This window comes from Hemiscyllium ocellatum, chromosome 9 (assembly GCF_020745735.1).
Source record: "Hemiscyllium ocellatum isolate sHemOce1 chromosome 9, sHemOce1.pat.X.cur, whole genome shotgun sequence".
Taxonomy (NCBI): Eukaryota; Metazoa; Chordata; class Chondrichthyes; order Orectolobiformes; family Hemiscylliidae; genus Hemiscyllium; species Hemiscyllium ocellatum.
In genome coordinates, this window is record NC_083409.1 from 51,390,645 (window position 1) to 51,406,169 (window position 15,525).

A 15,525-nucleotide genomic window follows, 5' to 3' on the forward strand; every position below is an offset into this window, starting at 1 on the left:
ATAGATATTGTAACATTTATTTTGTCTTCTTTTTCCATCCTTGCTATGTTGAAATCAAGACTCACTATATCATCTTCTAATCTAACTAATTTTTTTTCCATGTTCCTCAAAAGAGTTTCTCGGTGATTTTCCTAGCTATAAATTTGAAGATCCCAAGTTTGGATCACAGCATCATTATCTTGATTTTCCTTGCCTCTCTTTCAATCATTTTGATGCCGATAGCATTGAGCACTATTGGCTCCTTGAGTAGCTTTCAAAACAAAAAAGAATATACTTCTGTGTCTTTTAGCAATGCATGAAAACCATCAGAATCTTTTCAGTTTTATCAGTCATTTTATGAAGTTTAGATACCCAATTATATTATGTTCCAGTAATCAGTGTTGCAGTAACAATTAAGATGTACATGTTCCTAGTGCATAGGTTTGATTGGCCAGCTAATACAACTTGCTCATAGATGGTACTACGTCAGTGACCACAGAGCATGCTGGACATAAAAGTAGAAATGCTTTTGAGATTGACATTTAAAGCAGGAAGCCGACAGATCAGATCATCAGATCAATGGAAGAATTGCGAGTGGTCTCCAGAAATGCGCTGGAGTTTGAATAGGTCAAAATTCAAAGGGACCATGGTGACATACAGGTATGCCATATAAGTCAGAGGCTCAAGAACTAACTTCCTTTTTGGGTTGTGATTCAAATAAGTTGTAGGTGCCATGCAAGGAATGTATCTACCAGGTCTAACTAATTTTATTTCTTGTACAAGAGTTCACAGTTATCTAGAGGAATTGTGATGTTGGTGTTTGGAGGTGAGATTTGTAGTCAGGAGGGAAAAAGGCAACTGGGAACTGGATGAGATCAGATTAATCTGAGAAATCACCAGTGGTCCTATGAACTTCACGTTAGCCAGTAAAAGATCTGGAAATACTTTTGCACTGAAGTAACTCCACAGAGGCCAGTAGCTATCACCAAGTCATACTTTGTTTACACATGAACAGTCCATGACTTTAGTATAGTCTCATTCAGAGTTGGCTCCCAGAGTGTTGTCACCTCTGACACTCTCCTTTCTTATATATCAGCCAGGGCTCCCTAGTTATACCAGAATAATAGCCCCAATCAGGTAACTCACACTCCAGCTGCCTAACCGTGTTGCAATCACTGCATCCCCGCCCCACTGAGTCTGAGGACACAGGGCATTTCTTTATCTTGGAGAACCTCCTGGGGCATTTTAGCACTAGATCAGGTCCCTCTGACTTTGCCTCCAATACAGGTGGTGTGAAATGCATGGGACCTTGCCTCTTGTGCCAGGAGTACTTTGGTAAAATTTCACGGCAGCAAAGGCATTGAAGCAACTATATCTGTCACGTCCATCTCTAATTTTGAGGATTCGTGTGGAATGAACTTCTGGAGGAAATGGTGGATGTGGGTACAGGTAGAATATTTAATAGATATTTAGATAACTACACAAATAGCAAACGTTTTGAGGGATATGGGCCAAGTGCAGGCAGGTGGGACTAGTTTATTTTGGGATTGTGATCATCATGGACTGTTTGGACTGAAGGGCCTGTTTCCATGATGTATGACTCATCAATGCTTGACAGAGAAGGTGAACCCATGAGTTCTTTTCTGACTGTTCCAAGGGGCCGGGCATATTTGCTCCAAACCATTTGTGAATTCACAGGTTTCGTATGGCCCACTTCCTTGTTCAGGACTGTCACAACTGCCCAAACTTTATATGTCACTAGTCCTGATTTCATGTTGGTCACGCAGGGCTATTTCCGTGATTGTTACACCAAACTTTGCCTCACGTGGTGGAGTCTTGTGCCTGGTACTGACATTCCTGATGCCATATCACATTGCCCACACCAGTCCAGAAAGTTCAGCCTTACCCTGGTGTGGAGCCTTCTTGGCATCTAGCAAGGCTGTAGGCTGTTTCTTCAAGTCAGCCTTCAAAGTTTGGACTGCTCTTTCTACCAGGCTGTTGGATGATGAGAGGCATGGATCTGCCCTGGTGTGTTAAATACCATTTGAATTTAAGAAATAACCAGATTCCCTGCTGGTAAACCATGGCCTGTTTTCTGTGACCAACATTTCTGGGATTCCATGTATCAAAAAAGATGAGCGCAATTTTACTGTCGTTGTCCTTGTGTTTGACAAGCACATGTCCAACCACTTTGGGTTGCATCTACAATGACCAAGAACATTAAATCCATGAAAGGTCCTGCATAGTCGATGTGCAGCTGAGCCCAAGGTTTACTCTGCCATTCCCACGAAAGTGAAGAAGCTGCCGGTGGTTATTTTTGCCTTGTTAGCACTCTGGGGGCTGCCCCACCAACACAGCTAACCCTGCATCCAATCTTGGCCACCAGTAATGGCTTCTCACCAACATCTTCATTTTAGACCCTGGTGGAGTTCAGCCAGTATTTGATGGTGACCTTTGCTCAGTACAATTACTCTGGCTCCCCATAACAGAATGCCATCCTCTACAGTGAGTTGGTTTCTCCGGGTCCAAAAAGGTTTCAATTCTAGTTGTGACAGCCCTTTGGTTTCCCCCATCATCATCAGTTGTTTTGGGTTTTGAAAGGACTAGATCTTTGTGTCCAAACTCTGATAAAGTCAGCTGTGACTGGGAATGTGCCCAAAAATTTAATACCGTTACAGACTCTTCCATTGGGGGTGTCACCAGTGATGTATATGGTAATGGGAGGCAGCTCAATGCTTTTGCTTTTGCTACTTGGCCTCCTGGGGTACTGAATATGAGAGCCCACTGCTGATGTTGACCTGAAGCTATGGGTGGCATTGCCTTGTCCTTTTTCAACAGAACAAGTAAGAGTTTCTGGTCTGTGATTGTCACAAGTTTTTGTTCATAAAGGAATTGGTGGAACTTCCTGACTCCAAACCTGCCATTATATATGAACTTTCTATAATAATTTACCAGCCCAAGAATTGACCTAAGGTATTGGAAAGACATGGGAGCCAGGGCACCTTTAATTGCCTTCATTTTATCTTCCAATGGGAGTAACCTGGTCTTGCCAGCTCTGTAGCCCAAGTAGGCTGCTTTGGGGGACTTAGCAAATACATTTTTCCTGTTTAGACATGTGCCTGGTTTGGAAAAATGCCGTAGGACTCCATTGTCCGCTGAAATACTGAACAGGATGACGATATCCCAAATGGCAGTCTTATGTAGTGGTAGAGCACCTCTCAAACACCAGCCAATATAAACAAACCCAGGAGTGTGGATCTAAATTGAGCACATGAAATTCATTTCAGCAGGCACATTGATGCTGAATTTTAATTGCATAAAACCAGATTTAAATTATCTTCCAGTTTTGTTTGTTTTCTTTCTCTGAGGAATACAGTATATTATTCTACTTTTAAGGAAGACTGTGATTATTTTTCTTTGTCCACTGTAATCAAGCCATCTAATCTTCCATACTGACATATATTTGTGTACAGAGAATTTAAAGATTTTGCATGATATTTTTGAGGCAAAGTCAAAGGCTGAGTTTTTACCTGAAAATTCAGATTTTCATTTACTCCATAATTTATTGGGTGCTTGCACTGGAATTATCTTAAAGAGAAATGACTGACACGATCAATGAAAACAATATATTGTTGGCAGCAGAGCTGAATCCAGATAAGTGGATTAAAGACTTGCCAAGTATTGTTTTCCTTAGTAATTATACATATCATGACTGAGCCAACTACTTCTTCAGCAATTGAGTATTCTGAAGATAACAACAGGCAAGCTTAAATTTAAGCTTCTTTTCATGCAATGAAAAACCTTGCGTGTTTGTTGTATGTCACACTTGAAATGTGAACAAAGTTATATTTTTTTTAAGTGTCCCGACAGGATGTGGAAGCTTCCAATGGCCAAATTGCTTCTACATTCAGCCTTTATGTTCCCCTGCAAATAATCCTTAAAATGCAATAAACACAATCATGTGAAAAGGACATTGAAGGTTTGCCAGTACAATTGCCCATTTCATCCTATTCTGCACTGAACTGCCATCATCAAACTCAGCATTGTATCTCTGTCCAGCACTGTTTTGTGTCTGGAACTACTGTCTTCCTCAGCCTCACTTGATTGCTAACTCTCTCTGTGTCCCTTGCGAGTGCTGCGATAAATTTTGTGCTGCATAATTTTTCTTTATTACAGATTCCCTTCCCATCTAACAGTGTGTTCTGATGCATGCCCTCACTATCACTAACTTGGAGATATTTTAATTTTTTCAAATGCAATTGTTTCGGTGATTTGTGCATATTCAGTGTTGACTGTACCTCTGGAAAGTACATCACATGGTTCCATTCTTAAATGTTGTACAGTTGCAGAATCCCACCACGTGTATTCCCAAAGTTACTGTCAAGATTAATGGAGAAACGTCAATGATGAGAGATGGTGAGCTCAGCCGATCAGAGCACAGAGCTTAACAATGTCGATTGCATTTTTTTTTTAGATTAGACTTACAGTGTGGAAACAGGCCCTTCGGCCCAACAAGTCCATACCGACCCGCCGAAGCGTAACCAACCCATACACCCCTTTTACCCCTTACCTAACACTACGGGCAATTTAGCTTGGCCAATTCACCTGACCCGCACATCTTTGTGACTGTGGGAGGAAACCGGAGCACCCGGAGGAAACCCACGCAGACACGGGGAGAACGTGCAAACTCCACACAGTCAGTCGCCTGAGTCGGGAATTGAACCCGGGTCTACAGGCGCTGTGAGGCAGCAGTGCTAACCACTGTGCCACCGTGCTATGTTTTGTGTCATATTGGCTGAGATAGTGCTTTTTTTGGCCTGCCTCTCCAATTTGACTTGTTGTATTATCATGGCATAAATGAACCATAATCAGCAAGCCTTGAACAATAAGCGTGCTACATTGAGAGAGAGAAGAGAGCAGGATAGTGAACAGAGCTGACAGTTTTGCTGTCATTATTACATCAGTATTCAGCCTCGTAAGCTAGAATTTGATGTATAAGTGATGGTTAATCTGACAATATCCACTGTTACTTGTGTATTTTGTGGAAAATTCTAAACCCTTCTGTGAGAGATATTCTGCTATTCTGAGCTGTACCAATATGGCATCTGCCTCACCAGAAATATATTTTTTTCCTTTCTGCATGTGATTTACCATTAACTTCATTAATCTAATTGACATTTCCTGATTCAGGCATTGCATTGCTCATGAAAATATTCATATTGAAGAGATAATGGGTGAATTGTTTGTGGTTTCCAAAACTCCTAGATTTAGAATTATTCCAATGAATTGGAAGTTAACAAAAGTATCACTACTATGCAAGAAAGAAGGGAGAGAGCAAACCAGGAACTAGTTTACCAAGTCCAGTTAATCCAGTTTGCTGAACATCACTTGTCATGAAACTGTTGCAGAAGAGCTGGTAAGATGACCATGCCAGATCAAGCAATCAGCCTCACTGAGATAAGCTGGCAAGATAATGACTCAGAGATTCGTGACACACCTATGTGGAGGTCAGGAGGATTAAAAGGATCAACAAGAGCAGAAAGGTCACATTTTCCTTGGATAATGGCAGGAATTATAGTTTTCTGTGGAGCCAAGGCCACTGCAGTGTGGGAGGAAGAAATGTGGAAGCGTAATAATGATTGGGGATTCATGGATTAGGGGACTAGACAAACATTCTGTGGCCATAGACATGACTGCCAGGGTCAAGGATGTCATAGAAGAGGCGCAGAATATTTTGAAGATGGGTGGGTGCTAGATGTCATGGTCCATGCTGGAACCACTGATGAAGGATATCCTGCAAGCATACTTCAAGGAATTAAGTCAGAAGTAGAAAAACACATCTTTCAAGGCAGTAATTTCTGGATTTCTCCAGACGTCATGCAGTAATGACTATAGGAATAGAAGAATAGAACAGATGAAAATGTGGCTGGAGAGATGGTGAAGCAGGGAGGGATTTAGATTGTAAGACCTACACAAATTGGATGTATTATATTTGAATAGGAACAGAGCTCCCAACATGCGTGCGGGGAGGTTTGATAATGCTATGGGGTTGGATTTAAAGTAGATTTGGAAGAATGATGTGATTCTAATAATAGTTTGGAACTGAGAAGCAAGGATAGAATTACAAGTTTAAATCATACTAACAAAAAGGAAATACAAGTTACATAAGAAATGAGTTTAGCAAGGCTAAATGAAATGTATTTTACTACAAGGAGCATGACAAAACTGGAATTAAAAATCTACTGATATCCATAAAATTATTGTTGATTGATGGAAAAACTCATCTGGTTCACTAATATCCTTCAGCGAAGCAAACATAGCATCCCAACCTGGTCTGGCCTACGTGTGACTCCAGACCCACAGCAATGTGGTTGACTCTCAATTCCCCTCTGAAATGGCCTAGCAAGCCATTCATTTGTACTAATTGTTGCAAAGTTTCAAACAAATTAAACCTGGCATTGACCTAGGCTCTGGAAAAGCCTTGTGCACCCTGCAAAGTCCTTCTTAATAACATCAGTGCATTGAGTACATGAGTGGGAAGTCATGTTGTAGCTATACAGGATATTGGTTTGGCCACTATTGGAATATTGCATTCATTTCTAGTCTCCCTGTTATAGGAAGGACATTGCGAACCTTGAAAGGGTTCAGAAAAAAAAATGAGGATGTAGCCAAGGTTGGAGAGTTTAAGCTATAGGGAAAGGCTGAATAGGCTGGGGCTGTTTCCCTTGGAGTGTCAAAGGCTGAGGGGTGGCCTTAGAGGTTTATGAAATCATGAGGGCCATGGATAGGATAAATAGGCAAGATCTTTTCCCTGGGGTGGGGGAATCCAGAACTAGAGGGCATATGTTTAATTTAAGAGGGGAAAGATATAAAAGGGACCTAAGGGGCAACATTTTCATGCAGAGGTTAGTACATTTCTGGGATTAAGCTGCCAGATGAACAGATGGAGGCTGGTATAATTGCAACATTTAAAAGGCATCTGGATGGGTATATGAATAGGAAGGGTTTACAGGGATATGGGCCAAATGCTGGCAAATGGTGCTAGATTAATTTAGGATATCTGGTCAGCATGGACAAGTTGGACCAAAGGATCAGTTTTCGTGCTGTATATGTCAATGATTCTATGACTCTATCTGGGGGCAAGTGCCAAAATGGGGAGAGCTGTCTCACAGACTAGCTAAGCAACAGCCTGACATAGTCATACTCACGGAATCATATCTTACACACAATGTCCCAGACACCACCATCATCATCCCTGGATATGCCCTGTGCCACTGGCATGACAGCCCTGGCATTGGTATCAACACAGCGATATACAAAGGGAAGGGAGTTGTCATGGGAGTCTTCAACATTGATTCTGGATTCCAAACAGTCTCATGGCTTTAGATTAAACATGGACAAGGAAACCTCCTGCTGATTACCGTGTACTGTTTACTCTCAGGTGATGAATCAGTACTCCTTCATGTTGAACAACACTTAGAGGAAGCATTGAGGATGGCAAGTGCACCAGCTACACTCTAGGTGTGGGATTTAAATGAGAGTGGCTTGACAGCAGCACTACTGTTTGAGCTGGTTTGGTCCTAAAAGACATAGCTGTTAGACTGAGTCTGTGATAGGTGGAAAGAGAAATCAAGGGGTAACAACATACTCGACCTCATCCTTACCAACCTGCCAGCTGCATTACTGGTATTAGTAAGAGCAAGAATACTTGTGGAGACAAAATCTCATCTTCACATCAAGGATAACCTTTGTGTTGTGTGGTATGATTGCCATGCTAAATGGGATAGACTTTGAGCAGATCTAGCAATGCAAAACCAGTCATCCCTGAGGTTCTGTAGACCATCAACAGCAGCAGAATTGTACTCCAGCACAATCCTGGAGTAAACTCTTGGCCCAGCATATCCCCCACTCAACTATTATCATCAAGCCAATGGACCAACCCTGGTTCAATGGAGAGTGCAGGAGGGCATGTTAGGAACAGCACCTGAAGATGAGGTGTCAACCTAGTGAAGCCACCAAACAGGACTCCTTGCATGCCAAAAAGCTTAAGCAGTAAGTGATAGACAGAGCTTAGTGATCGGATGTGATCTAAGCTGTGCAGTTCTGCCATATCCAATCATCAATGGTGGTGGATGATTAGACGACTCACTAGAGAAGGACACTCCACAAATATCCCCATCCTCAATGATGGAAGAGTCCAATGCATCAGTGCAAAAGATAAGGCTGAAGCATTCACAGTAATATTCATCCAGAAGTGCCAGGTAGATGATCCATCTCTGCCTCCTCCAGTGGTCCTCAGCATGACAGATACTATTAGCCAATTCAATTCAGTCCACATGATATCAAAAAATGGTTGGAGACACTGAATATTACAAAGGCTACAGCCCTGTCAGCATTCTGGCAACAGTACTCCCGAACTTGCCCTTCCCCTCACCAAGCTGTTCTAGTGAAGTGACAACACTGGCATCTACCTGACAATGTGGAATATTGCATAGGTATGTCCTGTAAAAAAAAGAAAAATGCAGGACACATGTAACCTGGCCAATTACCGCCCAACCAGTCTACTCTTGATCACCAGTAAAATGATGAAAGGCATTATCAACAGTGCTATCAAGCAGCACCTACTCAGTGATGCCCAGTTTGGGTTCCGCCAAGATCCCTCAGCTCCTGACCTCATTACAGCCTTGGTTACAACATGGACAAAAGAGCTGAATTCTGGAGGGGAGGTGAGAGTGACAGCCTTTGATATCATGACTGCATTTGACAACATCAAGGAGCCCTAGCAAACTGGAATCAATGGGTGCAGGGAGCAAGCTCTCCAGTGGCTGGATACAAAACTGACACATATGAAGATGGTGGTTGTTGTTGGAGATCAGTTATCTCAGCATCAGGACATATCTGCAGGCGTTCCTCAGGGTAGTATCCTGTGCCCAACCATTGTCAGCTGCTTCACCAATGATGGTCCCTCTGTCATAAGATCAGAAGTAGGATGTTCACTGATGATTGCACAATGTTCAGCACTATTTGCTACTCCTCAAACAGTCTTTGTACAAATGCAATTAAATTTGAACAATATTCAGGCTTGGGCTGACAAGTAGCAAGTAACATTTGTGATATGCAAATACCAGGCAATGGTAATCGCTAATAAGAGACCATCTAACCACCATTTTGACATTCAGTGGTGTAACTATCACTGAATCCCCCATTATCAACATGCAGGGGGGTTATCATTGACCAGAAACTCAACTGGACTCATCATATAAATTCAGTGGCTACAAGATCAGGTCAGAGGCTAGGAATACTGTGATGAGTAACTCACCTGCTGACTCCCCAAAGCCAGTCTTCTGTCTGCAGCACAGTCAGGAGTATGATTAAATATTCCCCACTTGCTTGGATGAGTGCACTCCCAACAACACTCAGGAAACTTGACACCATCTAAGACAAAGTAGCCCACCTGACTGGGATGACATTTACAAGCATCTACTCCCTCCACCACTGATGCTCAGTAGCAGTAGTGTGCACTATATTCAAATTGCACTGCAGAAATTTGCCAAAGATCTTCAGACAGCATCTTCCACATTCACAACCACTTCATCTAGAAGTCAAAGGCAACAAATATGTGGGAAGGGCACCATCTTCAGGTTCCCCTCCCAGCCACTCACCATTCTGACTTGGAAATGTATTGCTGTTCCTTCAGTGTAGCTGGGTGAAAATCCTGGAATTCCTTCCCTATGGCATTATGGTTCAATCCACAGCAGGTGCACTGCAGCAATTCAAGAAGGCAGCTCACCGCCACCTTCTCTAAGGACAGCATGGTAGCTCAGTAGTGAGCACTGCTGCCCCACAGCACCGGGGGTTGAGGTTTGATTCCCACCTCTGGCGACTGTCTGTGTGGAGTTTGCACATTCTCTCCAGGTGCTCCGGTTTCCTCCCACAGTCCAAAGATATGCGGGCCAGGTGAATTGGCCATGCTAAATTGTCCATAAAGTTAGATGCATTGGTCAGGGGTAAATATAGGGGAATGGATCTGGGTGGCTTACTCTTTGGAGGGTTGGTGTGTACTTGTTGGGCCAAATGGCTTGTTTCCACACAGTAGGGCATCTTAAACAAAAAGTAGGAATAAGCAATAAGTACTGGCTAGCCAGCGATGCCCACATCCCACAAATGAATAAATTTAAAAATAGAATAATACAGGCGTGTGGAAGTGTGATAGCATAGCCCAAGCCATGATTGAAAGAGGGACAGGATTAACAGTTCAACATTCCTGATTATACGGTATTCCAAGATGATAGAAAGTGGATAGAAGAGGAGGTGGTGTTACAGTATTGATCAAGGAACCAATTATAACAGTGAGAAGAGATGATGTCCTTGAAGAATCATCAAATGGGACCATTGAAGTAAAAAATGCCACAGTGTGTGTAGGCCCCCAAACAGTTAAGAAGCAATAAAGGATTAATTACATAATCAAAGAACTGTATGGATAATAAGGCAGTAAAGGGGGATTGTGTTTACACAAATATTAACTAGGATAGTTTTAGTTTGCAAGACAAGGAGGGAGCAAGTTTCCTAAATTAGAAAGTTTCTCCTGAATTCAGCCAGTATGTAGAAAGTGCAACAAGGGAATGGACAGTTTTGGACCTAATATTCTGAAGTAAGCCCAGGCAGTTGGAAGATGAATCAGTAAGGGTAAATGTTTTAGTGATAGTAACCATAACTCAGTTAGATTTAGGATAGATATGGAAAAAGATCAGGATGGGCCAGGAGTAAGAGTTCTAAATTGAGGAAAGGTGAATTTTACTAAAATACAATTTGGCACCCAAGTGAGATGCTTGGTCCAGATACGTATCAAAGCAATGGGAGACTCTGAAAGAGAATACAGTGAAAATACATGGTAAGTATGTTCCGTAAAGACAAAGGGTCGGGCCAAGACCAGAGAATCCTGATGTCAAGGAACTTAAAGGTTAGAATTAAGATAAAAGAGAAATTTATTGCAAATACTGAGGTCTCAATATAACAATAACCCAGAAGAGTTTAAAAACTGCAGGGAGAATTTGGAAGGAAATCATGAAATCTAAGAGTTCCTGAAAATGCTTTGGCAAGTAAAGCAAATGAAAACTCAAAAATGTTTTAAAAATATTTCAAGGGCATGAGAGTAACTAGAAGTGTACAGTCCATTAGGAACCATAGAGGAAATCCGTGTGTGAACCCAGGGATGTCAATGAATACTTTGCATCAGTCTTTGGTCTGGAAAAAGATGGTATAGGTATAGACATCAGGGTGGAGGACTGTGAAATATTAGAAAAAAATTGAGAGAGAGAGAAGTACTAGCTGGGTTAACAGCCTCCATAATGGTCAAATTCACAGACCTAGGTGAGATGTTTCCGAGGCTGATGAGGGAGGCAAGGAAGGGGTCATTAAATGGGTATAGATTTAAAGTAAGACATAGGAGGCTAGGAGGACCATTGAGAATCATTTTTACTCAGTGTTTGGAGTCTAGAACGCATTGCCAAAAGGGTGGTTGCAGTAGGTCAGAAACTTCCATATCATTTGAGCAATATTGCCAATGCCAACAGCTGGTAAATAGGATTAGTATTGTCAGATCTTTATCGAGATGGGCTGAATGGTCTCTTGTGCTTTAAAGTCTATGAAGTTACTGGAATACATTATACAATCACACATTCAAATTAGGAGCAAAATTAAGCCATACAGTCCTTCCAGAATGCTTTGCCATTTAACAAGACAATAACTGATCTGTTTATTTTCCCAGTTCCATATTCCCATCTATGTCCGAATAACCTTTGATTCCCTTGACCAACAAGAATCTTTTTGCCACTAGTTTAAAAAAACTCAATAACTCTGTCACCATTGCCTTGTCAGGCAGAGAGTTCCAAAATTCTTCAACCCTGAGAGAAAAAGTTCCCTTATCTCAGTCCTAATAAGGCAACCTCTAATTTTAAAACTGTGTCCCCGAGTTCTGGACTTGTCCACAAGATTAAATGTCCTTTCTACACTCACCTTTTCAAGATCATATAAATGAGACTTTGCCAGATAGTGACTGAGATGGAGTAATGAAGAATTTGGTTCAATGTGGGAATTTAGGGCAGAGGGAGAAAGAATTATTGTAAGAGGTGAGTAGTATTAGAAAGAAGGTGCAGATCAGGTCTGCCTGTACTGATTCGTGGCAACGAGACAATAGATATACATGGAAGGAAGCTGATTAAACAAAAAAGTCCCAAAAAACTACAGATGCTGGAAATCAGAAACAACCTTCCTCTACTTCTGTTTCCATTTTCTGGGGATAGGCTGTCCACCAAATCCACTACAAATCCACTGACTATCACAGTTACTTTGACTGTAAATCATTACATCCTGCTTTCTGTAAGGACTCTATTCCATTTGCCCAGTTCTTCTGTCTCCATCCCATCTGTTCTATGGTGCCAACTTCGACAAGGAGGCCTCCAAAATGTCGTCCTCTTTCCTCAACTGAGGGTTCCCCACACTGCGGTTGATAGGGCCTTCAGCCATGTCCTATTCATCTCCTGTACTTCAGCCCTCAACCCATCTCTTCTCTCCCTCAACAGTGATAAGCACCCCTATATCCCCACTTTCCATCCCACCAGCATCCACATCCAGATGATCATTAGCCACTATTTCAGCCACCTCCAGTGAGATGCCACCACAAACACACAGTACCCTCCCCTACCTTGTAAGCTTTCCATAGGGACCGCTACCCCAGAGACACTTCATCCATTGCTCCTCCACCCAAACACCTCTCTACATCCCATGGCACCCTCATGCAGTTCTGGATCAGTGGTGCTGGAAGAGCACAGCAGTTCAGGCAGCATCCAACGAGCAGCGAAATCAACGTTTCGGGCAAAAGCCCTTCATCAGGAATAAAGGCAGTGAGCTGGAAGCATGGAGAGATACCTGGGAGTTGCAGAGGGAGAGGGACTCCCTGAGATTCTTGTAGAGAGAGGAGGAAAACTTCTTCAAGGCAGGCGTCCTTGCAAGAGGATTCGCAGTAGGATTAAAATCAATGAGGTAAAAACAATGACTGCAGATGCTGGAAACCAGATGCTGGATCAGTGGTGCTGAAAGAGCACAGCAGTTCAGGCAGCATCCAGTGAGCAGCGAAATTGACGTTTTGGGCAAAAGTCCTTCATCAGGAATAAAGGCAGTGAGCTGGAAGGATGCCTGCCTTGAAGAAGTTTTCCTCCTCTCTCTACAAGAATCTCAGGGAGTCCCTCTCCCTCTGCAACTCCCAGGTATCTCTCCATGCTTCCAGCTCACTGTCTTTATTTCTGATGAAGGGCTTTTGCCCGAAACGTCGATTTTGCTGCTCGTTGGATGCTGCCGGAACTGCTGTGCTCTTCCAGCAACACTAATCCAGAATCTGGTTTCCAGCATCTGCAGTCATTGTTTTTACCCTCATGCAGTTGCAGAAGGCATAACACCTGCCCATTTACTTCTCCCCTCAACACTGTCCAATACCCCAGACATACTTTGCAGATGAAGCAGCAATTTACCTGCACTTCACTCAATCTAGTCTACTGTATTCACTGTACACAATGTTGCCTCCTCGGCATTGGAGAGATGAAGTACAGACTGGACAACTGTTTTGTAGGATCTCCACGTTCTGTCTGCAAAGATTACCCTGAGTTTCTGGTTGTCTGCCACTATATTCCTTGGCCAACATCTATGTCGCAGGCTTGTTGCAGTGCTCCAGCTAAGCTCAGAACACAGCACTTCCTTTTCTACTTGAGTGTGCTGTAGCCTTCAGGATTAAATAGTGAATTCAACAATTTTGGAGCTTGAGCACCATTTCCCATGTCCTTACTGCAATCCCCACATACCAGGCATGTGATCACATGAGCTGCTACAGCATACAATGCATTGTCAGCTATTAATTGTCCCATTAGCAGCTGTTCATTCTCCCAGGCTGGCTTTTACTCGTTCCTTTGTTTGCCCAACTGTTTTTCCTCTCTAAGTTCCATTTCCGCCTATTGTTTATTCCTCACTGCTCTCCCCTTCCATATCCCATCTTTAACATATATACCAACCCTTTCCTCGCTACTATGCTGAAGAAGAGTCACTGGACCTGAAGCATTAACTTTACTTTCTCTTTACATAGGCTGCCAGACCTGCTGAGTTTTTCCAGCATATGCCCATCCAGATATAGTAATTGTACCAGCCTCTTCCACCTCCTCTGGCAGTTCATTCCACACGTGCACCATCCTCTGCATGAAAAAGTTGCCACTTAGGTCCCTTTCATCCTTCACCCTCAACCTATGCCCTGTAATTTTGGACTACTCCACCTTGCAGAAAATATCTTGTCTATTTACCATATCCATGCCCCTCATAATTTTAAAAACCTTTTATAAGGTCATCTCTCAGCCTGTTATGCTCCAGGGAGAACAGCCCCAGCCTATTCAGCTTCTCTCTATAGCTCAAATCCTCCAACCCTGCCTTGGAGATGCTGGTGTTGGACTGGGGTGTACAAAGTTAAAAATCTGGTGTTGTGTGATTTTTAACTTTGTCCAACCCTGGCAACATCCTTGTAAATCTTTTCTGAACCCTTTCAAGTTTCACAACATCCTTCCAATAGCAGGGAGACAGGAATTGTACAGCCTACACAATTGTGAAAATTGGGATTGGTTAAAAGTCATTAAAGTACCTAATTAGCCATGATCTTATTGAATGGCTGGGTAGGCTGAATAAGTTAATTGGCTTATTCCCGTTCCTATGTTTCTATCTTATTAACTTGACTCATCTCTCATTCTTTCTAAACTCAAGAAAACAAGCCTATTTCTTAAGTCATCTGCTCTGGCAAACCTTCTCTGAATCACCTCCAATACATTTCCTTTCTTAAATAATGAGATCAGAATTGCAGTTATTCAAGAACAAAAACAGAAATTGCTAGAAAAACTCAGCAAGTCTGGCAGCATCTGTGAAGAGAAAGTTAATGTTTTGTGTCAGCTCCATTTATACTTCTCCATTTATACTTTGCCAACATCATCAAAGACCTTGCCCACCCTGGTACTTCTCTCTTCCAACCTCTTCCATCAGAAGATACAGAAGCTTGGACGTGCACCAATAGCTTGGTGTCATTCAAGAACAGCTTCTTTCCTGATGTTATTAGACTGGTAAATGAACTTCTCTAACTTCAAATAATGTTGACCTTGCTACTGTTGGTCCTGCTTTATGTACCTTCTGGAGAGCCATAACCTTGTATGGCTCTTTCTGTCCAAGCACACTATGATCCGTATTTTCTTGTTTGCTATGATCTGCCTGTATTGCTCACAAAACAAAGCTTTTCACTGTACTTCGATACATGTGACGATAATAAATCAAATCAAGAGAGACCCTTCCTCAGAACTGAGGTTATTCAAGACATGGTCTCAACAATGCCCTGAATATATGAAGCATAGCAAACCTACTGTTTGTTAAATCTATTTTGTAATGAAGGATAGTTTTTCATTAGCTTTAATCACTTGCTGTACCTACATACTTACTCTTTGTAAATCGTACACTTGAACATCTAGGATT

General features: G+C 42.3%; 1 protein-coding gene across 1 annotated transcript in view; it reads left to right on the top strand.

Annotated features, from left to right (window-relative positions):
- hmcn1 (hemicentin 1) overlaps window positions 1-15,525 on the top strand; it is a 610,612-nt gene that overhangs the window by 98,480 nt on the left and 496,607 nt on the right. The window lies entirely within an intron of this gene.